The following is a 26,873-nucleotide window of genomic DNA, read 5'->3' as shown; positions in this document are numbered from 1 at the left end:
CTCTCCGCCCTGCCCCCGGCACGCAGGCCCATTTTCTCTTCCAAGGCTTGAGGTGAAGACCCACGGCCTGGGTCCTGGGCAGACTCTGCAAAATGTAATGTCAAGATGATTAAGGCAAAGTGGAAAAACTCAGTGTGCTGTGAGTTCTGTGGTTTCCCACAACACACGACGTCAGGGCCATTTCCAGCTTGCTTGTGGTTTCAAACACTGCTTCCCCAGGGTTTTGCTCATCACAAGCGCACAAAGTAAATATTGTTCTTGTCCTGCTTTGCAGAGGAGAAACCTGAGGCCCAGAGACAGTAAATAACGTGCCCCAAGACACAGGGAATGAAAGAAATTGCTGAACTTGAACCCCAGCCTCTGGCTCCAGAACCATGTTCTCTCCCAGCGGACTCGGCTGCCATCCCCAGAGCAGGAGAAAGCTGCCGAGAACTTGCCGCCTTCGGTAGAGGGCTCTCTGCCCTCTGCTCTAGCTTAGTTCCGGTCCCCATCTGGCTTGTAAGGTGCTGAGTTGTCCCTTGCCCGGGGTCTGCCGTGTCCATCTACCCAGAGTTCTGGGGAGCTGCTCTCCTGCCTGCTCTCGTGACGTGCCCTCCTTGGGTGCCTGTAGGACACCAGCAAGGTGCTCATTCAGCATCCCAGGGGCAGAAGGCAACTTCCCAGGCTTTGAAGGAGCAGGCAGTGCCCCTGGGACCTTGGCAGCTTCAGGAGGCCGCAGGAGAGGTGGCAGTCATTTTACTGGGAGTTGGCAGGTCTGTGTCTCAGCCCCAGTTAGAGCTCCCACCCCACCTTGTCACCCAGAGGACACAGTAAGGGCTGGGGGAGGATGGACCCGAGGTTGTTTGTGGGACATCGAGCCCCATCCTTGGCTGTTTCTGTGGCTTCCTGCTGCTTGTGTCTTCTGCCTCTTAGGAGCAGGCAGGCTGGACCTGAGGCCTGCCGTGTTGTATGTGGCCTTCTCGGCCCAGAACCCTCACATAGGAGGCGCAGTGGAGGCAGGTAGGAGGGAGAGAGCTGGAGACCCAGACTCAGCCTGACTCACCTGCTTCCCCCATCGGATGGTGCCCATCAAACTTGGTGACGGGTGCCTGTGCCCACAGCTATGTGAGCGGGACGGCTCAGACCCTTTTCCTCTTTTCTGGGAAGAAGTGGTGAACATGGCTGTCATTTTCAGCTTAATTTCTAGAAGAACCACCTGGAGCCTACTTCTGGTTGGCTTTGTCTTGGCAGGGGCCAGGGTGGGAGCGCTCAGGCCATGTGTACTGGTCAGGAAGATGCATGGAGTGGAGACCTGGAAGCTTTCAGACCTGAATGAGGACTGTGACCCCAGTTTCCGTCTCTGAGTAGCCCCACAAGCTCACAATCTTCAGATGGTTTTTATTCATTTTGAACTTTTCTCCAGAACTTTTTTGTGGTAAAATATACATAACATGAAAGTTACCATCTCAACCATTTTAAGTGTACAGTTCAGTGGTATGTATGTATGTATTTTTGGTTACGTTGGGTCTTCATTGCTGCACGCGGGCTTTCTCTAGTTGCGGCAAGCGGGGGCTACTCTTCGTTGCGGTGCGCGGGCTTCTCATCGCGGTGGCTTCTCTTGTTGCAGACCATGGGCTCTAGGTGCGTGAGCTTCAGTAGTTGCAGCACGTAGGCTCAGTAGTTGTGGCTTGCAGGCTCAGTAGTTGTGGCGTACGGGCTTAGTTGCTCCACGGCACGTGGGATCTTCCTGGACCAGGGCTCGAACCCGTGTCCCCTGCATTGGCAGGCGGATTCTTAACCACTGTGCCACCAGGGAAGTCCTCAGTGGTATTTAATACGTTAATAATGTTGTGCAACCATCACCACCGTCCGTCTCCAGAACTCTCATCTTATAAAACTGAAACTCTGCCCCTATTAAACAAAAACTCTCCATTTCCCTCTCCCTCCAGCCCCTGGCAACTACCAGTCTGCTTTATGATTTGGACTACTCTAAGTACCACATGTAAGTGGAATTATATAATGTTTGTCCTTTTGTGACTGGCTTATTTCACTTAGCATGATGCCCTCCAGGCTCCTCCATGAGGACAACTCATGTTGTAGCATGTGTCAGAATTCCGTCTCTTTTTCAGGCTGAATAATATTTCATCGTGTGTGTGTGTGTGTCACATCTTCTTTATCCGTTCATCCGTTAATGAGTATTTAGGTTGCTTGCACCTCTTGGCTGTTGTGAATAATGCTGCAGTGAACATGGGTGTGCAGATATCTCTTCAAGATCTGGTTTTCAGTAATTTGGGATATATACCCAGAAGTGGATCAGGTGGGTTTTTGAGCCATTTTCTGCTCCTCTGAATCCTGTCTTAGCTCAGGTCTGGTAGAACATGGGCCTTAGAGTCGTGGCCAAGAGCCACGCCCCTGGGGTCAGACTGCCTGCATTTAAAGCCTGGCTCTACCTCTTACTAGTTCTGGGGCCTTTGACAAGTGACTTAATCTTTCCAACCTCAGTTTTCTCATCTGTAAAACGGTGACAATGGTAGTATCTAACTCAGAGGGTTGTGATGAGGATTGAATGTGTTAATATGTATGAAGTCCCAAGAATGCTGCTTGGTTTGGGGTAAATAACGTAAGTTTTAGAGCTGCTACAGTTATTATTATCATTACTACTGTTATTAATATTATAATCTTTATATGAATGTGCTCGCAGGTAGTTCCCCTAGGTTGGATGGTTAAGTCCAAAACATTTAAGAAAGAAAAAAAAAACCTTTGTAAAATTTCGAAATGATGCAGAAATATAAAAGGAAGACATTTTTTAAAGCCCTCTGCATTAATCAAGGGTGATCACAATTTTTTTTTGTATTTCCTTCTATACATTTTTATGTTTTCAGTTTTATTTTTGTTTGTTTTTTACAAAATTGCGATTATACTACTTTTATAATGTTCTCATTAACCATATGTGGTGGGCATTTTCTTATGGTTGGGAGTATCCTTTGAAACCTGATTTTAATGGTATTATGATATTCCACATTCAAATGACATAATGTATTAAGTTTTCTCTTTTGTTCACATCCAAACATATCCCATATGTACTGGGTAGGGTGTTAGGTTTGAAAGGGAAGCCCTTGACATCTGGCTTCTCTGGGTGACGAGGATTTAAGAGGAACATTGATGCCATCGCTGTCATCATCATTGTCAACATCATCTTCCTGATGTTTGCAGAATCCGTTACAGAATTGAGCACACTCAGGACCCACGGATCCAAGTTATGTGAGGGCGGCTTTCAGCCCAGTGTAGAGACAGGACTTTTGACAGTTGGCTCACAACTCAGCCATGGAGGGGCAACTCTCTGAGCCCATTGTCACTGTAATTATTTAAGCAATGGGTGAATGACCGTCCGCTGGGGACATCCCTGCTTTGGGTGGGAGGTAGGTCGTAAAGGATCTCCGAGGAAGGAGCCATCTCTGAGATACTTTCAGAAGGTCCTTCACGTGAGGCAGTGGAACGGAGCGGGAAGAGAGCGCATCCTGGATCCAAGTGGCTCCAGTCCCAGCTCTGCTACTGACTTATTGAATAACACTGGCACCTCAGCATCCTCCTCTGTATGGTAAAGTGGGTCTGGCTGCCTTGTCAGGGAGACTTGCGACGCTTACAAGGAGCAACTGGACTAGTGCTTTGCACACAACAGGTTCTCAGTAAAGGAACCTGGCCCCTTAGGAGTGTCACCGTCACCGTGTGTGAATTTCAGGTGTTGACGGGAATATGTTCTCAACGAAACACTGAGATTTATGTCACTTTCTGTCTGCCAGGTTCTATGTTGGGCACTTTAGATTTACTCTCTACATGTGGGGTTTCCTTCCATTATTTTCTTTTGGAAGTGAAACAGACTTTCAAAGGCATTCTCTTGGTTGGTTTTCAAGACTGTTTTCAGTAGATCAGCCGTGACGGGTATCGTGGTCCCTCAGACACCACTTCTGTGTGAGAATCACATCTGTTCCCACGCATGTGCTTCATCTGGGAGGATCTGCATTTAAAAGGGCATTAGATGTAGAGGAAATAGCCAGCTAAAGCAAGCTGGATGTAAACTAGTTCCTTGGGTAAAACCGCTAGTCACACACATTCACACAACTTACCCGGCTAGCTGAATGTCCAGAATTGTCAAACCAGGGTAAGGCGTTCCCACCAGAGCACCTCCTGCTTTCACTAAGAGAAAAATTCTTGCTAAGAATCCTCGGCCTCTGGTTCCCTGTAGCTTTCAGGAAAGCCTTTGTTTAAACAAAGGAACCAGCCCACTGGTATCTGGGTGAACACATGCTTCCTACTGAGATGGAAATGATCTGCATCAAAAGGAAGGTGGGTTTCTTTATTCTGTCTTTTTCTGTGTTCACATCCACCTGAAACAGCTAGTGACTTACTTGCGAAGGGTCACAGTGTAGATGTGGAAGCACGTCTGCTTTTTGGGAAGTGTCTTCTTCTGTCCAGTGGAGGCATGATTTAAACCAAGTCCCGAGCAAGTGGGGAAGCGGGAGGATGAAGGAGGGGATGTATTGGGTGGGGACTGGGGTTGGAGCTGCGGAGGGCATGGCATGGGGACCCTAAGCATCACTTGGTAATACTCAGCATCCTCCTCTGTGGGCGGCGGGGGTGGGGGGGATCTCTTAAGTCCCCTCCAGCCGTGGCCTTCTCTGCACCTGCTGTCTTTTACTCTTCGGAGCATCTGGCTGGGTGGTATGAGTTCCATGGGCCTCTGGTTCCACCTGGGGTTTTCACAGCATCACAAACCATAAAAGTGAACTTCCTGTTCTTTTTGTTGTCATTAGAACCTAAGGACTGAATCGCAGCCTTAACTGCGGAAGGGTATGATTAGAAGAAAGGGAGATCATGTGCGTGTGTATATGTGTGCATATGTGTGCATTGTGTATTCACATGTGTTTGTGTGTTTGCAAGTGTGTGATTGCCATGTAGGTGAGCAGGTCTGTGTGTGTGAGTGTGTATGTTCCTGTATTGTGTATATAGAGAGGTGAAGGAGAGGGGTCCCAAGCAGTCCCTAGTTTTCTGAAAGCCTACTGAGTTGTGTTCTTCCTTCCTTAGAACTATTTCTCCTCGAAGGAAGTATAGCTTATCATTTCAGATTTTGCCCCTTGGTGCTGCCCAGAGGAAGAAACCAGTCATTGATGTATCCGTCACAGGTTGCTGTGTCTGTTTGATTGACGGCCCTGGAGAAAGGCCATACTTGCCCAGCAAACCTGGACTCTCACTGGGGAACCTCCTTAGACAGGAAGGGCTTCTGACCCAATAACCTACATAGTCCCTCCTGTGACATTCATCTCAGTGAAAGCACAAAACGTGATAGATGTTAAAAATGCTGACTGAATTACAGAATGGTGGGTTTTTTTTTCCCCATCTGCCTCTCAGAGGGAAGGCTGAAAAAGACTGATAAAGCAGCAGTTCAGGTAGAAGGAACAGAGCTTGTGGGTGGCATAGCCTTTTGTGCAGTTGTCAGATACAGGGCTTGCGGTGGTAGGAAAAGATAGATGGGGCTTTTCTGAAAATACAGGTGGATAGACAGTCTCCTGCTGAAGGGTAATTGTCTATTTTTCTTTTCCTTAGATTTTTGTAGGCATGTGACTATACAACAGGGGGAAAAAAGCTGAAAAAAGTACCCATCCTACAGTGTACCACACTTTCTTTAATTACTCACAATAAAATGTTATATCTCCTCCTTACGGAGCACTCACTGTGTGGCAGGCACTGGGCTAAGAATTTTTGTTTTGTTTTTATGGTTTTTAAAAATTTTTTAATTTTATATTGGAGTATCATTGATTAACAATGTTGTGTTAGTTTCAGGTACAGCAAAGTAATTCAGTTGTACATAAACTTGGATCTATTCTTTTTCAAATTCTTTTCCCATTAGGTTATTACAGAATATTGAGTAGAGTTCCCTGTTGGGCTAAGAATTTTACATGCATTATCAGTCTTATTCTGAGATATTTAGGTTGTTTCCAGCTTTTTTCTATTATCGTGCTGAGGTGAATATCTTTGCAAGGAACTTTTTGCCTGATTTGTGACATCCTGTTTAGAGTGAATTCTTCTAAACGCAATTACTGAGCATGGAATTTAAAACAACCACTCTTAAAACACATTGCAGCGTAGCTTTAGTGCCATGTCACGCTCCCACACAGAGGAGGGCGGCCCCTGCCTGCTTCTTCCTAGACTTGGAAAATCAGTCCTTTGTTGAAGTTGAGGCCTCAGCCAGCTGCATAAATAGAAGCCCCAGAAGTTAAGATAGACACCTGACCAAGTTTCTTCCAGAGACTTAGAAAAAAAGACAGCAGCTCTTTTATTGCGTTTCCATGTGATACAAATTAGAGGCATCGTATCGGAAAGAGAAAACACATACCTTTGTCCTCACAGAGTTGGGATGTTTGCAGGAGGGCTCTGGGGTCGTCTTGGTTTAAGGGAGCTTCTGGCTGTCCTCTGCTTTTCTCTGCTTCTCTTAACTTCCTCTGCTTTCCGCACGTAAGTTAGCTGTGTCTCAGAACGAGATGGGATGGGATCTTCCGCACAGAGATGCCTCAGAGTCGGGGCTGTGCTTGGGATCTGAGCCCCGGGTGGCCCTGTCCCTCTGGGAAGTCGTCGGCTGACCCCGCTCCCTCAGCCTCCCTGCCAGGCCTCCCTGTAGCGTTCCCTGAGGCGTGAGGTTGTCACTCTTCAAAAGCAGGGCTACGTGGACAGATGGAAGGGTATATATTCAGAAACAAATCTATACGTACAAAGAAACCAGAGGGTCCAACTGGCCTTGGGTTTTCCAGCGGAAGTGGTGTTCTCTCCATCCAGATCAAGTTTAAAGGCGTGGGTTCAGTTCCACGCAAGCCAACGAGTATGTATTAAGTTCCTTCTGTGTGCCTGCTGTTGACCCAGACGGGAAAGCAGACAGACAGACCGAGTCCTGCCCACATGGTGCTCAGAGCTTCCAGCGCGGGGAAGAGAAACAGCGAAGGAGTGACTGCAGCCCCGCAGCTGGGGTGAGTGCATTGTCCGGGAGCAGAGTCGGGAGGGGACAGAGAGGGACGGGGCAGGTAGGGATGCGGGAGGGGCCGGCTCCCCTCAGGTGGCCAGAGACGGGTCCTCTCACGTTCGAGTAGAGATGTTTAGGAAGCGAGACGGGTGACTGTCTGGGGACATTCACAGGTTGGACGCTCCGGGTGGAGGGGCGGCCAGCTCAAAGGGGCTGGAGCGAGTTTGACGTGTTCTGTGACGGGGGAGGCCAGGGGACCATGAGGAGGTGAGCAGGGGGAGAGTCAGGGGAGGGAGGCACCGTGGACGCTCGGGAAGCCACAGCGAGGACTCAGACTCTGTGTTAGATGTACTGCAAAGCCACCGGAGTGTTGGTAGCAGGATGACGATGTGACCTGATGTTCTGCTTCCCACGGCTGGCTCTGGCTCTGGCTCTGGTTTAGCAGAAGGCAGGGGCGGGAAGGAAGGAGAGCAGCAGCTCCTGCCACAGTCCGGCGGGCAGGAGATGGAGGCAGAGTGGGGCGTGAGGAGTGGTTCCCCAGGAGCACACAGTGTAGGGAGGTCAGACATCATTTGCCTTCATTGCATTCCTTGGAGTAGGGCTCTGAAAGCTTTCCCTCCCCCGGGGAAGAGCAGGAACTTCTAAAACAGGCTGTTCCTCTTTGAAATCGTGCTCTCCAAGCCTCAATCACATCCATCTCTTTTTGGAAAGATGCTTTCCTCTCACATGGGCACGAATCTTTCTTTCCAAGTTTTCTTCAACAGGAAATGCAGTAGAAGTCCAACATGGCAGCCCACACTTGAGCCAGAGCCATCTGTTTCTTTCCATCCATGCCAAGCCTTCTGCTGGATGGGAACTTAAGAAAAAACCCCACAAAACCAGGAACCACCTGCCAGAGCTCTGCAACTATACAATCCAGCCAGGAAGCACTGAACAAGACAATCGTCAGGATGCATTTTGAATGTCCCATCAGCTTCAACACCTGTTGGACTTCCTTCTAGAGCTTTGCATTATTGATAAGTTTAGTAAAAAGGGCTGAGAAACATTTCCCAGTATAACAGGAAGACGCTCACTAGACCAGGGCTCAGGAGACCTTACTTTTCCTTCTAGCTCTACTAGATGTGTGCCTGCGAGCACATCCTTGCTACTAGGTCTGTTGCTTAATCTTTTTTTTTTTTTTGGCTACATTGGGTCTTCGTTGCGGCGAGCGGGGGCTACTCTTTGTTGCGGCGAGCGGGGGCCACTCTTCGTTGCAGTGCGTGGTCTTCTCATTGTGGTGGCTTCTCTTCTTGCGGACCATGGGCTCTAGGTGCACAGGCTTCAGTAGTTGCAGCCCGCAGGCTTGGTAGTTGTGGCTCGCGGGCTCCAGAGAGCAGGCTCAGTGGTTGTGGCTCACGGGCTTAGTTGCTCCATGGCATGTGGGATCTTCCCGGACCAGGGCTCAAACCCGTGTCCCCTGCACTGGCAGGCAGATCCTTTTTTTTAAAGATTGATTGATTGATTGCTATGTTGGGTCTTCGTTTCTGTGCTAGGGCTTTCTCTAGTTGCGGCAAGCGGGGGCCACTCTTCATCGCGGTGCGCGGGCCTCTCACTATCGCGGCCTCTCTTGTTGCGGAGCACAGGCTCCAGACACACAGGCTCAGTAGTTGTGGCTCACGGACCTAGTTGCTCCGTGGCATGTGGGATCCTCCCAGACCAGGGCCCGAACCCATGTCCCCTGCATTAGCAGGCAGACTCTCAACCACTGCGCCACCAGGGAAGCCCTAGCAGGCAGATTCTTAACCACTGTGCCACCGGGGAAGTCCCCTGTTGCTTAATCTTGAACGTGAGCCCTAGACAGCTTGGTTTCTAAGATGCCTTTCAGCTTTAACATCTTACAGTTCCAAGGAAGAGTTGAATAAGAAATAAGGAGCAGCAGTGACTGATGAAACCAATACTCTGGGCTTCTAGAGAGAAATTCCACGTGGTGGTCTGGGTTTGAATTTAGGGCAGACTTCTCTGTGCCACTTTTTATGGCCTCCACATTCATAATTTTCAAGATGTCAGGGGCTGCATGACTTGCCTTGTTCTGTTAAAGGAAGGATGAACAAACTGAGGGCTGGAATAAAAAAATAAAACTTCTTCCATGCAAGGGGAATCATCCAGAGGGCTGCATGTTCTGCCGCAGACTCTAGTTTGATCAGCTGTGTGTCAATCAGGCTGTGCGTCTGGGTTGGACTTTTGCATCTCAGAAGAGAGATTAACAAGGGAGGGACAGTTACCCACCCAGGAGATGACTGTTTACTGCAATTCCAGCCTTCATGTTTTGGAAGGCGCATTCCCTGTTTTGTTATGATTTATAGTCTTGCCTGTCCCCTGCAGTGGCTTTGGTTTAGACTTTAGAGTAGGGGAGTGGCTGGCTTCTAACAGTGACAGCCTTAGTCCAGGTGTGGGGTGGAAGCCAGGTCAGGTAAGCCTGATTGATGCCTTTGTCTCTCCTTACCTACAAGTTAACCCATCCTCCCAGGCTCGGGCATTCACCCAAGGCATTCACCTTTAGAAAGTCCCTTTCTCTTCTCACTTTGTTTTCGTTTCCTCAGTACACCTGCTGCATATTGTGGTGTAATTCATCTGTACATTGATGAACGTGGTCCCCGTCTTCGCAAATGCATTCTTACTAAAATGAGTGTGTGTGATCCCCACTGCGGGTGGATTATACTCTTTCATCTTAATCATTTCCCAGCAGGTTCCCAATCCAGACATGCATTATTGTTTCAGTGATGATGTGGCTACTGATGGCGTTATTCATGCTGTGGTTGAAAGAACCCCGTGTCCCAGCGATTCTTTACTGCTGCCTTTTTGAGAAGCTGTCCCTGGGCTGAGGGCTTTGTGTGTTGCTGTTTTGAGCTGACATTGTTCCGGGTCTTTGTCTGACAGGCTGCTTGACGCAATAAGAAGCCTTTCACGCTAAGTGACGCCATCTGTACTAGCGGCACCGTTGCATTGGTAACAGCACTGGTACTTTGTGTCTTTAGGTTTGTCCCCTGGCTTTGCTCTTGGAGCTGACTTAAATCAACTGGACCATTGAGCAGTTGTCAGGTTGTTTTGGAAATTATTTCTAGACTCAGCCATTGGCAGTAAGTAAAGCACAGAGTACTAGAGTACGCTAGAGTGCAGGGTAACCTAGCACGTGCTTCTCAGTGAACACACTGTCCTTCAAAGTGCCATGTTTATAGTTGGTGCTCTATAAATAAGTTGACTGAGTTAATCTTGTCCTTTGGTTAAATGATAATCGTGCCTGAGAGATGATAATGATGATGATGCCGTAGTTGGAGAAGCCAGTGGCCATGTCTGAGCTAGTTTCTTCCCTGAGCCCCATTCATTCTACCAGCAAAGCCTAACTGCTCTCTTTGCTCTTATGTACATCTCAAATCTGTCCACTTCTCTGTCCCTGTCTCCATCACCCTAGTACCCATCACTGCTATGTTGCTTAGATAACGCAAGTAAAATTCTTATCACAGAGGCTGGTACATACTGAGTGCTCAATAATGGACAGATATAAATGTTTGCTGTGAATAAGTGAAGAAAGTGTAATACATCTATTAAAACCTTTCAGAGACTCCCAATCCCTTAGGATCGAAATTAAACTTCCTTCCGAGGCCGACAGCTCTAGCCCCTGCCCAACTCTCCCACCTCACCCAGTGACACCTTCCTTTGTGATGGCATGCCAGCCATACTGACTTTCTGCCATGTTTTGGACCTGCCAAGCTTCCGCCCACCCCAGGGCCATCACGTGTGCTATTCCCTCCACTCAGCGTACTCAGTATCTCCTCTCTTGCTTTTTCTCATCCTTAAGATTTTAGCTTAAATGTCACTTCATTGAGGACTTCCCTGGTGACACTATCGACAGTAAGTTCTCTCTTGTTATTCTCTGTCACAAACTCCATTTGATTCCTTCCTAGCCCTTGCACAACCTGAAGTGATGTCTCTCTCTGTTTACTTGTTTATTGGCTGTCTCTGCAGCTAGATTCTAAATTCCAGGAGGGCTGGGACCATGTGTGCCTGGCACATGGTTGATGCTAAAAAAAAATGGTCAATGTTTGTTGAATGAATGGATAGAAAACTGAACACTAATCATAATAAACATACAGATAATAACGCTAATGATCGGGTAGGCGAGTGGCCATCGTGTGCCAAATGCTAAACTGCATGCTTTGTGTTCATTATCTCATTTAGCCCTTTCCGTGGTCCAAAACAGATCTTCGTGAGCCATCAAATAAGTCAACTTGCCCAGATATTGAAGCCAAACCCACACAGGTGCCGGTCTGTTACTTGATGCCCTGCAGAGGTGAAGCCAGGTCCTCACCACCCCCCCTCCGCCCTGGTCCAGGACTTGGACAGATGCCTCACCTTGAGGAAACATGAGGGTAGGAAGGCATCCCAGGTCTGTAGCTACCTTCAGGGCTGGACCACGCCCAGTAGCATCCACGTTCTGAGGGCTGCGTCTTGTGTTCTGAGCCTGGGTGGCCAAGACAAGGTGGGGGGGGCGGAGGGGGTGACTCAGCCATACTGCGTTCATTTCAGGAGAGGGAATGCCCTCCCTCGGTGGGGATGTCAGTGTTGAAGGGGCTCAGTGGGCGGAAGGGCAGGGCAGACGGGCTGGCAAAGGAAGGTCATGTTTCCTGTGATCGGGCATGTTCTAGAATGATCTCATGAGGAGGTTTGTATGTTCAAGTTCTGGAAAAGGTGGAAGAGGGGAGGGGACTGACTTTTAAGAGGACATGAGAAAGGGACGGTGTCTGGGTCTAGCCTCTGAGGAATATTCTGTGTGTTCTCACCGAGAAGGGTGACAGCACTGGGGAGTGGCCTGAATCCAGGCAGTAAAGAGTGAGTCCTTGCAGCAGGCAGTTGGGCTCGTTCCCTGCCGCTAGGTGTTCTGGGACGTGGTCGTGATGCCCCTTGCCTTCAGGGTTGACTTCAGTTCCCTGCTTGGGCGCTGCCGCGGCTGGTCACCCGCGGGAACAGCAGGCAGCCTTCTGTTCCTAACCACATGGGCTGGGGTGACAGTGGCCTTCACTCTGACTTACAGCCTCTTCTGACTAACGCCACATTCATGGCATTCTAGGGCCTCTCCCTCCCCCACTTTTTTTTTTTTCATTGAAGTATAGTTGACTTACAATATTATGTTAGTTTCAGGTGTACAGCAAAGTGATTCAGTTATATATATATACATATATATATGTGTGCATTTTTTAAAACTCTTTTCCGTTGTAGGTTGTTATAAGAGACTGAATATGGTTCCCTGTGCGCTACAGTAAATCCTTGCTGTTTATTTTCTACCTAGTGGTGTGTATCTGTTAATCCCAAGCTCCTAGTTTATCCCTCCCCCACTCCCTTTCCCCTTTGGTAACCATAGTTTATTTTCTTGTCTTGGTTTTCTGTGACTGTGAGTCTGTTTCTGTTTTGTAAATAATCTCCCTCCCTTGTCTTGTTTAAAATTAAAATCGCTTTCTGTTACCGAATCTGTCTTTTGCCTTAGACTGAATATCCTGACTCCTGCCATTAGCTGGAGGGAAGCCCTTTAGAAGTCCAGACCCATGGTAGTGACAGCTGACACTTATCAGGCACTTCCTGTGTGCCAGGCACTGTGCAGAAGCTCTTTCTACGACAACCCAGTGATGTGAGTGCTGTTTTTCAGTCTCCACTTACAGCTGGAGCTGTGGAGGCCCAGGGGGATCCTGTGAGGGGCCCAAGGTCACGCACGCAGCAAGTGGTGGTGCCAGAAGTTGCCCTCGGACTCACTCTCTCCAACTCTGTGCTGGGCAGCGTGTCCGGCCAGAGACAGCCCCGACGACCCTGAGCCACCAGATACACCACCTGCCCCATTTCAGACCAGCAGCTCGGCTCTTCGGCCTCTCCGGTCTTTGCTGACTAGTTTTGTTTAGTTGGTTGGATGTGCAGTAGGGCTGGGTGACTCTGGCGCTCTCCAAATTCTTAAGCACTGACACCTGTGTCACGGAATCTGGCCCTCCATCCTGTGTGACCGCACTGCCATCTCCAGTCATTTCCAAATATGCACATCTTTCCTCCCCATCCAGATGGCAAGATGCTAATGAACAGGGGCCGTGCTTTGTTTGTCTCCCTTGGTCTCCCCAGAGCACCTGGCATATCAGTGGGTGCTTAGAAGTGGTTTAATAACAGCCTGACTAGGAGACAGGGTAACCTCCTCTTAAGTGGCAGCCTTCTACAGGTGGACAAAACTTGCACTGGACTGGTATTAACAAGCCCTTCTCTGTATAACAAACGTGGTTTGCTTTGGCAACTGTAAAGCAGAGGAAAACATCAACTGTAAACTCCAGAACCTGATTTCTGTGATGGTTTTAGGCGCTTAGCCATCTCATGCATTTTCTATTGGCCTCTTTACAGCGAACGTCTTTGTGCTGTGTAATTCCCGAAGGCGTTGCTGTTCTCAGTAATCTGTTCAAGAGACAGAACCAAACTGAACTATGAGATTGGACCTGGTTCGCTCAGCAGAGTCTTGGGCGCTGATCTGCCAGGTTGTTTATTTGCTTTTGCTGTGGGTTGGTTCACACACGTGCTAGTTTGAGGGGAGCACAGGCTGCTTGACGTGCCAGGCAGTGGTAGCTGGTGTGGCCCTGGTGGGAGGGGGCAATGCATGCTTCAAAGCCGTGCTTCCTCCCACTCCCAATTTGGCCAAAGAATGCTCAGACATTCTTTTCAGGTTTCCTCACCCTTGGCTTACTTTAGATGTGGAGAATAAAGAGCTAAATTCCAGCCACGTGGGAGCTCCCTGCCCTTCTGGACTGAATGCCCCTGTGGGTACCTTCTATTAGAAGAAGATTGTATTAGTTTTTCTTGGACCAGACCTCTTCTTTTGATTACCTTGGCTGAGGAATGCATGCTTGTTACTCCTCATCGTCCTTGCCGACTCCGGCTGGGCTCACGTACCGTGGTGGCAGGAGAGAGTGGACACCAGTAACAGCTAAACAATCCCTAGCCAGTGGTGACCCACTCCCCACGCTGCCTATCCGCAGGCAGATTCGTGAGACTGAAAGTTCACCTCTGCTCCTTTCTCCTGCTGCCCGAGAGAGCGTGAAAGGGTCAGGGCACTGTGGGCAAATGCTCCACCAAATCTGTGTGGCCAACAACCTTACAAGAGAAAGAGAATGCCAGGTGACAGCAGAACGTAGTCTCAGGGGCAGACCTTCTGGGGCACGTGATGGCCATGGCTAACTTGATGACAGAGCAAGGGGGGCCATCAGCCTGGGTGTACTCAGTGCTCTGGTACAACTTCATTCCCAGTGCAGATCTCCCCGGGCTTCTTGCGTGTACAGTGGGGTGGCACCGAGCCTGCCTGGAAGACTGTGAACGGTGCTGAGCAAACAGCGTGCGTGCTTGTTGTCATAGCAACCCTGTCACATCCCTCAGACGCTACACTCTCTGAAGCAGGCAGGATCCCGAGGGCTCCTCAGATGAGGATTTGGTGATGGCCTTGCTCAGAGGAGCCCCCTTCACCCCTTCACTGTTGCAACTTTCATGCTTCAAGGAAGGGAGGCAGAGATGCTCAGAGGGTGCAGGGCCCTGGACTGTGTGAGCCCGGAAGGGGAGGCAGGATGCGGGGGGGGCAGAAAGTGGACCCGTTCTCACTGATTCTGTAGCGAAAGGCTGATTCTCTCACACAAGGGTGAGCACCACTGGGATAAGACTAACACGAAGTGGGGCAGATGTGAAAACTATTTTATAACTGATATCACCAATCAGGTGCGACACTGGCTCCACTTCCACGTGGGTTCACACTGGCTGGATGTCAGTTCTGCTAAAATGATAGTCAACCTGTATGTGTTTTACTTTGCTGGGGATGCCGTAACAAAGTACCATAGACCGGGTGGCTTCAACAACAAAATTTATTTCCTCACGTTCTGGAGGCCAGAAGTCTGAGATGAAGGTGTTGGCAGGGTTGGTTTCTTCTGAGGCCTCTCCCTTGGCTTGTAGACGGCCGCCTTTTCCCTGTGTCTTCACGTGGTCTTCCTTCTATACACATCTGTGTCCTAATCTCTCCTTCTTATGAGGACACCAGTCATACTGGATTAGGGCCCACCCTCGTGACTTCCTTTACCTTAATGACCTCTTGAAAGACCCTCTCTCCAAGTACAGTCACATTCTGAGGTACTGGGGGTAAGGACTTCCAACATATGAATCTCCAGGGACACAATTTAGCCCCTAATACTTATTAAGGGCTCAGTGGTAGTAAAGGTCCTCACGGCCCTTCCTGTGTCCTGGAACTGTGCTCAGGGCTCTGCGTGGGCCAACTCCTCTAATCCCTGCAGTAGCTCTAAGGTAGCTATGAATATTCCTCCCATTTTACAGATGAGGAAACAGAGGCACAAAGAACTTGAGAAAGCAGCAGAGCCAGAACTGGGCATCCTGGTTCCAAAGCCCATGCGCTGAGCCTCTGTACGCAGCCTCAGAAGCAAAGGCTTAGCCCAGGTCTCTCACCGGAGGCTGTGCTAGTGTCAGGTGAGGAGACGTCTAATCTCAGTTCGTTGAGAGAAGAAAATGCCGGTGTGCTCTTTCACCCTCAGGCCTGGTTCCTGTCACAGGCTGGGAGGACAGGCCTTCATCTTGGGGGCCAACCGCTGACCTCTGTGGGGGGGGGCAGGATGTCTCCCAGGTGACACTCTGTCCCTGCATCTGAGGAGAACAGGCCCCCCGTTGCAACTGGATAAGAACGGACAGCTGGAGTCTCTCTAGGTTCTCGCCTCGTAGTGGAGGAGGCTGGCCGACAGCCAGAGGTGTGATTCCTTCAGGGCCTGGAGCCACTGGCATTTTCACAGCTGGCGTCTCTGACTTAAGGTGTCCCCTTGCCTGGAACCTTCCTTCTGTTCCTCCTCCTTCCTTCTGGCAGTGCTGGGGGGCAAGGACAATGGCCGACAGGGCTACACGTGAACTTGGCTCTTTATAGGGCCCTGGCTCTTCCTGAGCTTGAGGCTTTATCATACACCTGGGTACGAGGCCCTGGTTACTTTGAAAGTATTTCCCACTGTCTCCTTGAGGTTAAACTGCTTCGCTGTGTGAATAATGATGTGCCCTCCGCTGCCCAGACAGAGCGTAAGGGGTGGGGTTAGGGGTAGATAAGGTTTTGGTTTTCAGCGTCAGGGTTGCCAGATGTGTCTTTTTCTCCCACCCCCCCGCCTTCCTCCCTCACTCTTTCTCTTCTCTTTTTCATCTTTCATCCAAACTGGTCAGACCTCCGTTGGTCTATCCTGGGAGTCCCCTGATACGAATTCTGAGCTTTCACATTGTTCCCCGCTTTTCTCCTGCCAGCATACTCAGTGACTAGCAACCTCCTTTCCACCTTCATTGTGACTGTCAGAATTTACCAGCACTAGGTAGATGCTCCCTTCTGAAGAGGTCAGATAATCTACGCAAATGTAGGGTGAGCCAGCTGCGGTGTTAAAGCCAGGCCCTGGGCTTCCAGAAAACTGAGTCCAGAGCAGGCCACCCTATCTCAACTGATGGCATCTCTCCAGAGGGCCAAGGAAAACAGTTCAGATCTCTTAGGGCTTGGGGTTTTATTTCCCCGTGCTACCTGCCTTTCTGACATCATTTACCTCAGTTGGCCTTGGACGTTCACCCTGCCTTTCAGAATCCTGCCAGGCTTGAAATCTGTATCTTTTCAGAAATCCAGCAGATTCTGTTTCATTTCAGTTTCTTTCTTATCTGTCAAGTTCAAATACTGAAAGGATAGTGTGTGGTAAAGTCCCTTTTAAATTATTTCTTACCTGTAAATCTACCCATCTTCCTAACCGTACACGTACATAAAGATATAACTCGATCGCGGTCCTAACTTAAGGATGGTTGCTTCATGGCTGGTGGGATTTAGAAGTTACATTTTCCTCTTCAGAGTTTTCTGAGTTAAGTAAAAAAGCAAAAAAAGGAATATGTGTCATTTCTCCAAAACGCAATAAAGTCACCCCAAAATAAATGAATATTTAAATAAACAAGTGTATCATCCCAACTGAGATGGCCATTGAGCACCGATGGCCAGGAACACGCTGAAAGTAGGGGACCCAAGGCCTGTGCCAGCACCACACTGTCTCCTGCTTATTAAATCTTTTGCTTGCTTGTGGCAGGATTTTATTTCAACCCACTGGCCTACTTTTCTTCAGGTCCTAAGTTGTTCACCTGAGCTCCTTTTCATGGCTGCTTTCTATTTTCTCCCTGCCAGGTCACATGGGGAGGTTCTCACAGGCAAATGTACATTTTTACGGGAGGAAAAAGTACCAGTAGAAAAAGTACTTTCTCCTCACAATTAACAGTGGTTTTTTTTTTTTTTCTTTTTTTTTTTTAAAGTGAAATGTGCCCCTTATCAAACTTCTACTTCAAACCATAGGGAGGAACCAGGGGAAGCTTTGGCCTAGCTGCCTGCTGCCCGAGATAAGATGCATGCTGTATTGTGCAGAAAATGTAATTAGGCACAAGAAGACAATCAGCACTGGGTCCTGCCCAGGAGGAAAGGAAATTAACCTCTGCCTGCCACGGCTGGGGCCCAAGGTCAGGTTCAATTGTGTTCTGACTAGGCAGCTATTTCCTGAGCTGGAGAGCGAATGTGTCAGTTCATAAACATTCTCCACATGGAGACAAACAGTCCCGTGACAGGCTCCGGGCCACTCTCCCTTCTGCGGTGTCGCGTAGGGAAGGGCACGCTTCTCACATACCTTCACCCGATCACGGTTTTCCTGGGAGCAAAGGCAAGTGCTCCCATCCTCTGGGAGCTGACCCAAGAAGAGAGATTCTTTGAACTTCTGCTCTTTGTTTGGGCAATCTCGGGAAGTCGGTTGGAAGGGTGTGAGGAGGGGAGGGGGTCGAGTCGGAGTCACCCTATTTATTTCATCACCAGCTACGTTAAACAAAGGGTTTGTGTCTGCAGTTCTCTCCTGATGAAATTCAGTGACTCAGGAAAAGCCATCTGACTAAATCCGGTTGCAACAGTTTATTCTCTGAGCCCCATTTGATCTTAATTTCCCCCCAAATTAATTTCCCCCCAATTTTCCACTTTCATTTCACTACATAGAACATCATGGCTACACAGAAGATGTTTATACAAAAACCCAGTCTCTGCTTTGAAGGTTTTGATGCTAAGATAAGCTGTTTGAACTTGGCCATCTTGGACAGTCTTCTTGGCCATTGTAACAGGGTGTTTCAAAAGCACTCCAAAGAGACAAGACAAAGGGCTTTGTTTTCTTTTTTTTTTTAAATTAATTAATTAGTTTATTTTTGGCTGCATTGTGTCTTCATTGCATTCATTGTCTTCATTTGCTGCGCGCGGGCTTTTTGTTTTTACAGCGAGCGGGGGCTACTCTTTGTTGTGGTGCGCGGGCTTCTCATTGCGGTGGCTTCTCTTGTTGTGGAGCAGGGGCTCTAGGCACACAGGCTTCAGTAGTTGTGGCACGTGGGTTCAGTAATTGTGGCTCACAGGCTCTAGAGCACAGGCTCAGTAGTTGTGGCGCACGGGCTTTGTTGCTCCGCGGCATGTGGGATCTTCCCGGACCAGGGCTTGAACCTGTGTCCCCTGCATTGGCAGGCAGATTCTTAACCACTGCGGCACCAGGGAAGTCCCCAGGGGCTTTGTTTTTAATATCATCCTTTATTCAAGTGTCTGGTCATGGAGTGCTGCTCTGTTCCAGCCTAGAGTAGGCAGCATATAGAGGAAGGTGGAGACAAAAGAAGGTGATGAGAAAGATGAACCTCTGTAGCCCAGGAGCATGTAGTCTAGTCAGGGATGTAAGATTCTTCATCAGTAAGAGAGGTAGGAAGAACCAGAGGCTGGCTGTCCAGAAGGAGAGCCAACGAGTGAGTGTATTAGTTCAGGGCTCTCTGGAGAAACAGAACCAATTGGAGATATATCTAGATCTATGTCTATATCTATCTCTCTCTAGCTCACAGTATGGTATAATTAGACAACGCCTTGTCTGTCTCCCCATTGACCGCTGGCAGGATCGCATCTTATACACCACTTTACCTCCAGCGCCTAGCACGGGTCTCGGCAAATTATAGATGTAGCACAGACCCCCGGCTGCCCCTCTCCTCCCCCAAATCAGCTCTCCTCTTCTCTAGTAACAGAACCATTAACTTTCAGCTGAGCCCATGTTTGCCAAGAATAAAGAAAGAGATTTATCATAAGGGAATAGGTCATACAGTGATGGAGGCCGAGAAGCCCCAAGGCTGTGGCCGGTGAGCTGGAAACCCACTGGAGCCAATGGTGTATGCAGTTCCAGAACAAGTCCAAAGGCCGGAGAACCAGGGAAGCCAATGGTAAGTTCTAGTCTGAAAGCCAACAGCCTTGAGACTCAAGAAGAGCTGATGTCTCAGTTTTAGCTCAAAGGCAGGAAAAGACTGATAGCTCAGACAGCTGGGCAGCAGGAGGTCCCTCTTACTCAGCCTTCAGACCGAGGTCTTCAGTTCATCGGATGAGGCCCACCCACATTAGGGAGGGCAATCTGCTTACTCCGTCTACCAGTTCAAATGTTAATCTCATCCAGAAACACCCTTCCAGATACTGCAGAATAAAGTTTGACCTAATGTCTGGGCGCCCTGTGGCCCAGTCACATAAACTAACCATCACAGTGGGGTTCTCTGTTATAGGGGTATCATCCTTTCTTTTCTTCAACAAATAAATCCTAAGCATGTAATTTCAGCTACCATAACCCAGTTCCAAAATAAGTTTCGTTCTCACACAGCAGCCCCTCCAAAAGCAGTCTGACACTCCACACTGTCTAGGCTCCAGGAACCTGTCTTATTATACCACCATCCCTAGGGTGTTGTCCTCGACTACATGGCCCAAGATGACCTCACCCTGGTCAGTATTCACACAGGAAGAAGGGAGATGGAGAATTGCACCATGGGAACTTTATATTATATATATTATATATATAAAATCACTTCTACTCATATCCTATTAGCTAGAACTTAGTCACATGGCCACACTTAACTGCAAGGGAGACTGGGAAATGTAGTTTTTATTCTTAGCAACTGTGGGTCCAGCTAAAAATGAATGGTTCTGTTACTAGAATCTTTGGGGAGAGGGGAGGGACGGCCAGAGCTCTGAGCTACACCTGTGCTTTGCCGAGACCCATGCTCGGCGTTGAAGATAGAGGGGTGTGTAAGATGCTGTCCTGCCAACGGTCAGTGGGGAGACAGACCATGTTACCACAGGGGTAAACACAGGCAGCCCAGCTAGAACAGGACTGTCAAAGATGGCTTCCCAGTGAGCTGCCGTAAATCATTTTAAAGGGCAACTGTGTTAGGTCCAGTGGGTTGAGAGTCCATTTGCTTAAACCCCAATTTCAGCTGAACTTGTATTTTTCCCTTCTTTGGCAGTCAGAAGTCTGAATTCAGAAGTTGAGGTTCAGATCTTGGTACTTCATGTCAAATAAAGAGATCCAAAATATCCCGGGAAGCATGAATTAAAAGCAAGTAGGATTCCTTCGCTTTTCTCTCGCTCTCCTTTCTGCCTCCCCCAACACCCCGCATTTGTTTAGTCTAGGACTAGGGAGTTCTGCAGCCCCAGCAGGAACACAGGCATCCTTTCTGTGCATGTGAGGCTCCTGCCAGCTTTGCGCAAGATGCCCTTTCAAGGGTTTCAGGCTGGGGGCCGGGGGAGGAGTGGTGGGAGCGAGAGCTCTTAAGAAATGAGGTAAACAAACAGCAAGCGGGCGTTCTGTCTCCCATTAGCTGGAGAGGCATTTTATTTCCACTAGAAATGGGAGCAGATGTGAAAGCAATTAGTGTTAGTGGGTTTACAGTGATGTCCCTGGAGCCAACAAAATCCTGAGGCCAGGTGTCTGTACTTTCCTGGTTTCTTGTTCAGAGAACATTTGTGAGTTATTTCCACCCCTGCCCATCCCACCTCCTGCCAAAAACACCCAAAATATCACAGTTGGGAGAACATAATATTCCTTGAAGAGCAGAGGCAGAACGCCTGTTCTTTGGAGATAGAGAAGCTGCCTCAGAAGCTGGGGAGGGGAGGTCAGGAGTAGCTGGAAAATCCTCACCCCAGGACCCTTCGGGCCACCGCTGAGTGGGGGCCTGAGCTCAAAGCAGATTTAAATATTAGGAGTGGTGCTCTCTCAACCCCACCTACTCTTCTTTGCTTTTTCTTCAACCCTGTCCTATCCCACCCCCAATATGCCTGGAGTAGGGAGGATGGAAGTAGAAACCACAGCAGAAAAGGAAGCCCTGAGTATCCTCTCCTCCCACTCCTGCACTGGAATCACATGATCTCCGTTTCACTCCATCTCGAACTTCAGCATGACCATTGTCACCACCGTGACCGCCAAAGCCCCAGAATCTGCCACTTAAATAGTTTCTAATGTCAATGTTCTTTTCCTGTAGACCCCCACATCTTCCTCTAAGGTCTTACAGCGCATGGTTTGTCATTGGTTTCCTATATCTGCGCCGTCCAGTTCGAAAGCTGCTGGCCAACCGTGGCTATTGAGCACTTGAAATGTAGCCGCTCCAAATTGAGATGTACTCTAAATGTAAAATACACACCGGATTTCAAGCACTTAGTTTGAAAGAAGAATATAAAATATGTTTTTTTGACTTTTTTCATGTGACTATTAGAAAATTTAAAATTATGCAAGTGACTTGCATTTGTAGCTTGCGTGATACTTCTGTTGGGACAGTGCTGGTCTATGTTACCTTTTAAAATATTTTAGCGCCATATTTTTTAAGTTATTGAAAATATTAAAAAGAACCTTAAAACCTTCCAAAATTTTAAGTCTTTTTTAAGAAAAAAAAAAAAAAAAGAAGAGGCTCTCCAAACATTTGTAAGAAGAAAGTTGGATAGCCAACAAAGATTTCACAGCATTTGAGATAGAGGGTAGAAACAGTCATCTTCAGGAACCAGACTATGATGTAAACAAGTGAGATATGCCTGAGGTTATACAATAAGGAATGGTTGGGCTTGTGGTTCAGTGGAAGGAGGTGCCCCATGTAAAGGCATCCAAATTCAAAAATTTTAAATGCTGGTTCCTCCATAAGCAATGTCTTCAGGTGGAATTTGATCCAGAGGACTCCAGCATGCTACTCTTGGGACCTTTGAAACAAACTGTTTTACACTACAGATCCCATGAAAATTACCCATTGTAGAGAATTCACACCAAGCTTTGTAAATTGGAATTGCTTTTTTAAATCTGGAAATGGCATTTTACATTTTGCACCCAAGTCCATACATAGGCTTCACTCTGTAGCTTACATGTTCTTTTACTAAGAACATGGCTAACAATGAACTCACATAGACTGAGTTCATGTTCTGGGAGATGCCAGTGTTGCCTCATATAGTTCTTGTAACAGCCTCATGAGGCTGATTGTATCTTCATTTTCGCTGAAACTAAGCGAAATTAAGCCGCCCACTTGGCCATAACAAGGAAGTGGCAGACTGAGGTTCAAGTCCATGGAGTTTGGATGCCACGGTCGTAACCTACTAACACAAGGTCTCAAAGTTTTACTCCTATGTTTTCTTCTAAAAGTTTTATAATTTTAGCTTTTACACTTAGGGCTTTGATTCATTTTGAGTTAATTTTTGCATATGGCATGAAGTAAAGGTCCAACTTCATTCTTTTGCATACGGATATCCAGTTTCAGACATCACTTGTTGAAAAGACTATTCTTTCCCCATTGAATGGTCTTGGCACCATTGTTGAAAACCAATTAGCCATAAGTGTGAGGGTTTATTTCTGAATTCTCAATTCTAAATATTTCATTGATCTATTTGTCTATCCTCATGCCAGTACCACACCATCTTGATTACTGTAGCCTTAAGTTTGAAATCATGAGGTGTTCGTCTTCTAATTTTGTTTTCTTTCAAGATTGTTTTTGCTATTCTGGGTGCATTTCCATATGAGTTTTAGGATCAGCTTATCAATTTGTAAAAAAAAAAGGGGTGGGCAGCTGGAATTTTGATAGAAATTGTGTTGAATCTGTAGATCAACAGATTGGGTAGTATCACATCTTAACAATATTAGATCTTCTGGTCCATGAACATAGGATATCTTTACAATTATGTAAGTCTTCTCTAATTTCTTTCAGCAATTTTTTTGAGTTTTCAGAGTACAAGTTTTGCATTTCTTAAATATATTTCTAAGTATCGGGTTGGCCAAAAAGTCCGTTCAGGTTTTCCCATAAGCTCTTACGAAAAACCTGAACGACTTTCTGGCCAACCCAATATTTTATCCTTTTTGATGCTGTTATTAATGGACTTGTTTTCCTAATTTAATTTTTAGATCATTCATTTTTCTGCAAAACTTTAAATATTTAAATACCATCCAAAATACTGATATGACATTCCACATGTTGTAAATACCTAAGTTAGCATGTGTTAGTTCCCTTCCTTTCTCCCTTCCTTCCTCCCTCCCTCTCTTTCCAATTAGCCACCAGGCCACTATTGGACCCATAACAATTAACAAGCATTCCTTGCTCTCATTCACTACACAACCCAGATTCACATCTCTTTGATTGTCTCTAGAGTGTCTTCTCATGGTTGGCCTTCTCAAATCAGGATCCAAACAAGCCCTCCCCTTAAACCTGGCAGTGATATCTTTCAAGTTCCCTTCATTTTCTAATGGCTCCTCTTTTCTCTTTTTCATGCACTGAGGATTTCAATTTATATAATTCAGGCACAGTGAGTCTCTGACCTCATACAAAGCTAACATCTACAGTCAGATAATCCTTATTAACTGGAATCAGAATCCTCCTGCTTCATTTCAGATAAAAAAACTTGAAACATAGAATTATTTCCTCTGGCAGTAGGTCCATTGGTCTACACAGTGTATGACACTGTTGTTAACTCTCCAAGCACCTGCGGAGGAGAAATAATCTCTGCGGAAGATACTGGACACAACACCATTGTTTCCTATCCCCACCCCCCATACTTGAGCAACAAAGACTAATTGTTCTCAGGAGTGACAAAGAAGGCTCTCACTCTTCTCAGTTAATTTAATAGGGTGGAGAGCTGGATTCCCCCAGCCCTGCAGAAGAGTTTCTCACTCAGGGCCCCTTGTGTTCCCATTTCTCATCCCTGGCCTCCAGTCATCAGATGTGGTTTTCTCTCTGTTCTTCCAAGATTCTTCCCTCTTCTCATCATTTAAAATGTTTATCTGGAAGCGAGACACAAGTCTGCAATTAGGGTCAAAGCCGGGCTTACAAGTGGAAAAACCCCTTAAGAGTTTTTACATGGCGTGTGCCTAAAAAAAAAAAAAATCCCACTTGTGTGTTTTTTCCATTGGCAGCAATTCATTCTGACAAAATGTGCTCTTTTAATCACTGTATGCTTGTGGATTACTCTTAACTCATATTGTTCTTGCAGGGGAGGCATTAAAAATATTTCCCCTCCAGGGTGCCCAGGCACCAGCCCATCAGCCCAGAAGCCACCTTATGACTGGAATAGGGTCTTGTCTGTGTAGCTGCCAACCTTCAAGTTGCTGGACCTTGGGGAGGTGGGAAGGCGTCCTGGATGATGGGGAGATGCTCAGAAATCTCAGGGCAGAGGCTATTGACCAACTGATAAATACATGTTTTAATTTTTTTCCACCTGTAATTGGTTGTGTACTGGCTAAATCTTGGCCCCAGCATTGTGCACGTTTCTGCGTAATAGCCTGTGCTGTGTCCATTCTAGAGCTTCCGCCTTCCATCAAATCTTTACTCTCACCCCAATATATCAGAAGACCAGAGGTCTCTCCTTTTAAAAACAAAAATCAGCATTCTCATGGTTTCATAGATAATAATCCCTTTAGGGTGAAACTCAGCTTCTTAGTGATTACGTGATTTACTGTGGAGGATTTTAGGAGAAAGAGAAACAATGCATTGGTCTCCTCGAAAGGGAACATGCCATCAAAGACATCAGACACCTCTCTCTCTCTTTCTCTCTCTCTTTCTCTCTCTCTTTCTCTCTCTCTCTCTTTCTCTCTCTCTCTCTTTGTCCCTTTCTGTTTCTCTCTCTCTTTACTTCATGGAGGTATATTTTATATACAATAAAATGCATTCATTTTACATGTATAGTTTGATGAGTTGTAATAAATGTATATACCTATGTAACACCGTCTCAGGGTGTAGAATATTTCCATCATTCCAGAAAGTTTCCTGAGTTTACCTTGGGGTCCATACTCTACCCTCCCAGCCTCAGCCCGGTACCCCCTGCTGTGCTTTCTGTCATGATAGCTTACTTTGCCTATTGAACAAATCTCATAGAAATAGAGTCATAGAGTATGGGCCTTTTTCCATCTGGCTTCTTGCACTCAGTGTAGCATGTCTCAGATTTCTCCACATTGCTGCATGTCTCAGCAGCTCATTTGTTTTTCTTGCTGAGTAGATTCCATTTTATGGATGTACCACAATTCCTTTATCCATTCAGCTGCTAATGGACATTTGGGTTGTTTCCAGTTTGGGGCTTTCATAAATAAAACTGCTATGAACGTTCATGTTCAGGTCTTTTATGTTGACAAATGTTTTTATTTCTCTTCAGTACATTTCTAGGAATGGAGTTGCTGGGCTTTAGGGTCGATACATGTGTTGTTATTTTTAATATATATTTTTAAAATTTATTTTATTTATATTATTTTTGGCTGCGTTAAGTCTTCGTTGCTGCACGCGGGCTTTCTCTAGTTGCAGTGAACGGGAGCCACTCTTTGTTGTGGTGTGCAGGCTTCTCATTGTGGCGGCTTCTCCTATTGCAGAGCGTGGGCTCAGTAGTTGTGGCACGCAGCCTCAGTAGCTGTGGCGCACGGGCTTAGTTGCTCCGCGGCATGTGGGATCCTCCTGGACCAGGGCTCGAACCTGTGTACTGTGCACTGGCAGGTGGATTCTTAACCACTGTGCCACCAGGGAAGCCCTCGCTATATGTTTTACATTCTTAAAAATCTGCCTGTTTTCCAAAGTGCCTGTATAGCCCTTTTCTTTTAAATGCCCAACATTATTATTAACTAGCTCCTGTTTTGTGCTAGAAGAAATAAAGAGAATGAGCAGAGTCAACTGGTGTCCGTAGCATTTTTGTCAATAGAGAGGCTTTTTAGAAAGACCCTGAGCCCCTGAATGGCCCTCGGTGGTTCCTGTTCTGGGGTCCTGCTCTGAACCCTGGCTGGCCTGAACCCTGGCTGGCAGGAAAGAGAGAAGGTGCCATTGATTGAGAAGCGCAGGAAGGCTAAGTTTTATATATACATAGATAGATAGATATATGTGTGTGTGTATATATATGTATATGTATATATGTGTATATATATACACATACATACACACATAACATTATATAATATATAATAGTATATAACATATATTACATATACTGTATATTATATATAATACATAATATTATATAACATGTGTTATATATACTGTATATGCTATATGGTGTTATATAACATCATATATGCTATATATATATATATGTATAATAAATATTATATCACATAATTTATCACAGTACAGTAACTAACGTGATACAGCTAGTGGCTAGCTGTGCCAGGAGTCAAACACAGATATGAAGGCTCCAGTGTTGGCACTTTTCCCTAAACCCGGCTTCTCAGACTTTCTTCTGAGATATTTGTTAAGAAAAGGGAGTACAGACTTAAGGAGACAGAGTATCTGGGGACATGGCCTATAGTCGGAAATTTCTTCTTCTGAAACTTAATGCAGAATTTGTATTTGGTTCCACATGTGTCTGTGTTTATTTTAATATAAAATATATTTAATATAAAAATGTTCACCCCTTGGGACTTCCCTGGTGGCGCAGCGGTTAGGAGTCCAGCTGCCAATGCAGGGGATGTGGGTTTGAGCCCTGGTCCGGGAAGATCCCACATGCCGTGGAGCAACTAAGCCCGTGCGCCACAAC

The 26,873-nt window shown here is 46.9% G+C and overlaps 1 protein-coding gene across 3 annotated transcripts in view; it reads left to right on the top strand.

Annotated features, from left to right (window-relative positions):
- The window catches only part of GFOD1 (glucose-fructose oxidoreductase domain containing 1), a 113,613-nt gene that overhangs the window by 50,503 nt on the left and 36,237 nt on the right, over positions 1-26,873 (top strand). The window contains exons 1-2 of one of the 3 annotated variants that reach the window (XM_036868061.1): positions 19,188-19,303; positions 20,369-20,460. The exons of 1 other annotated variant lie outside the window; for it this stretch is intronic. The gene's annotated coding sequence lies outside the window, so the exon portion shown is untranslated. Of the gene's footprint in view, positions 1-19,187; positions 19,304-20,368; positions 20,465-26,873 lie in introns of those variants that run through there. One more of the 3 variants, XM_036868062.1, reaches the window with a different exon arrangement.

This window comes from Balaenoptera musculus, chromosome 11, assembly GCF_009873245.2.
Source record: "Balaenoptera musculus isolate JJ_BM4_2016_0621 chromosome 11, mBalMus1.pri.v3, whole genome shotgun sequence".
NCBI classification, from domain to species: domain Eukaryota; kingdom Metazoa; phylum Chordata; class Mammalia; order Artiodactyla; family Balaenopteridae; genus Balaenoptera; species Balaenoptera musculus.
This window is presented reverse-complemented; position numbering and strand designations above follow the sequence as displayed.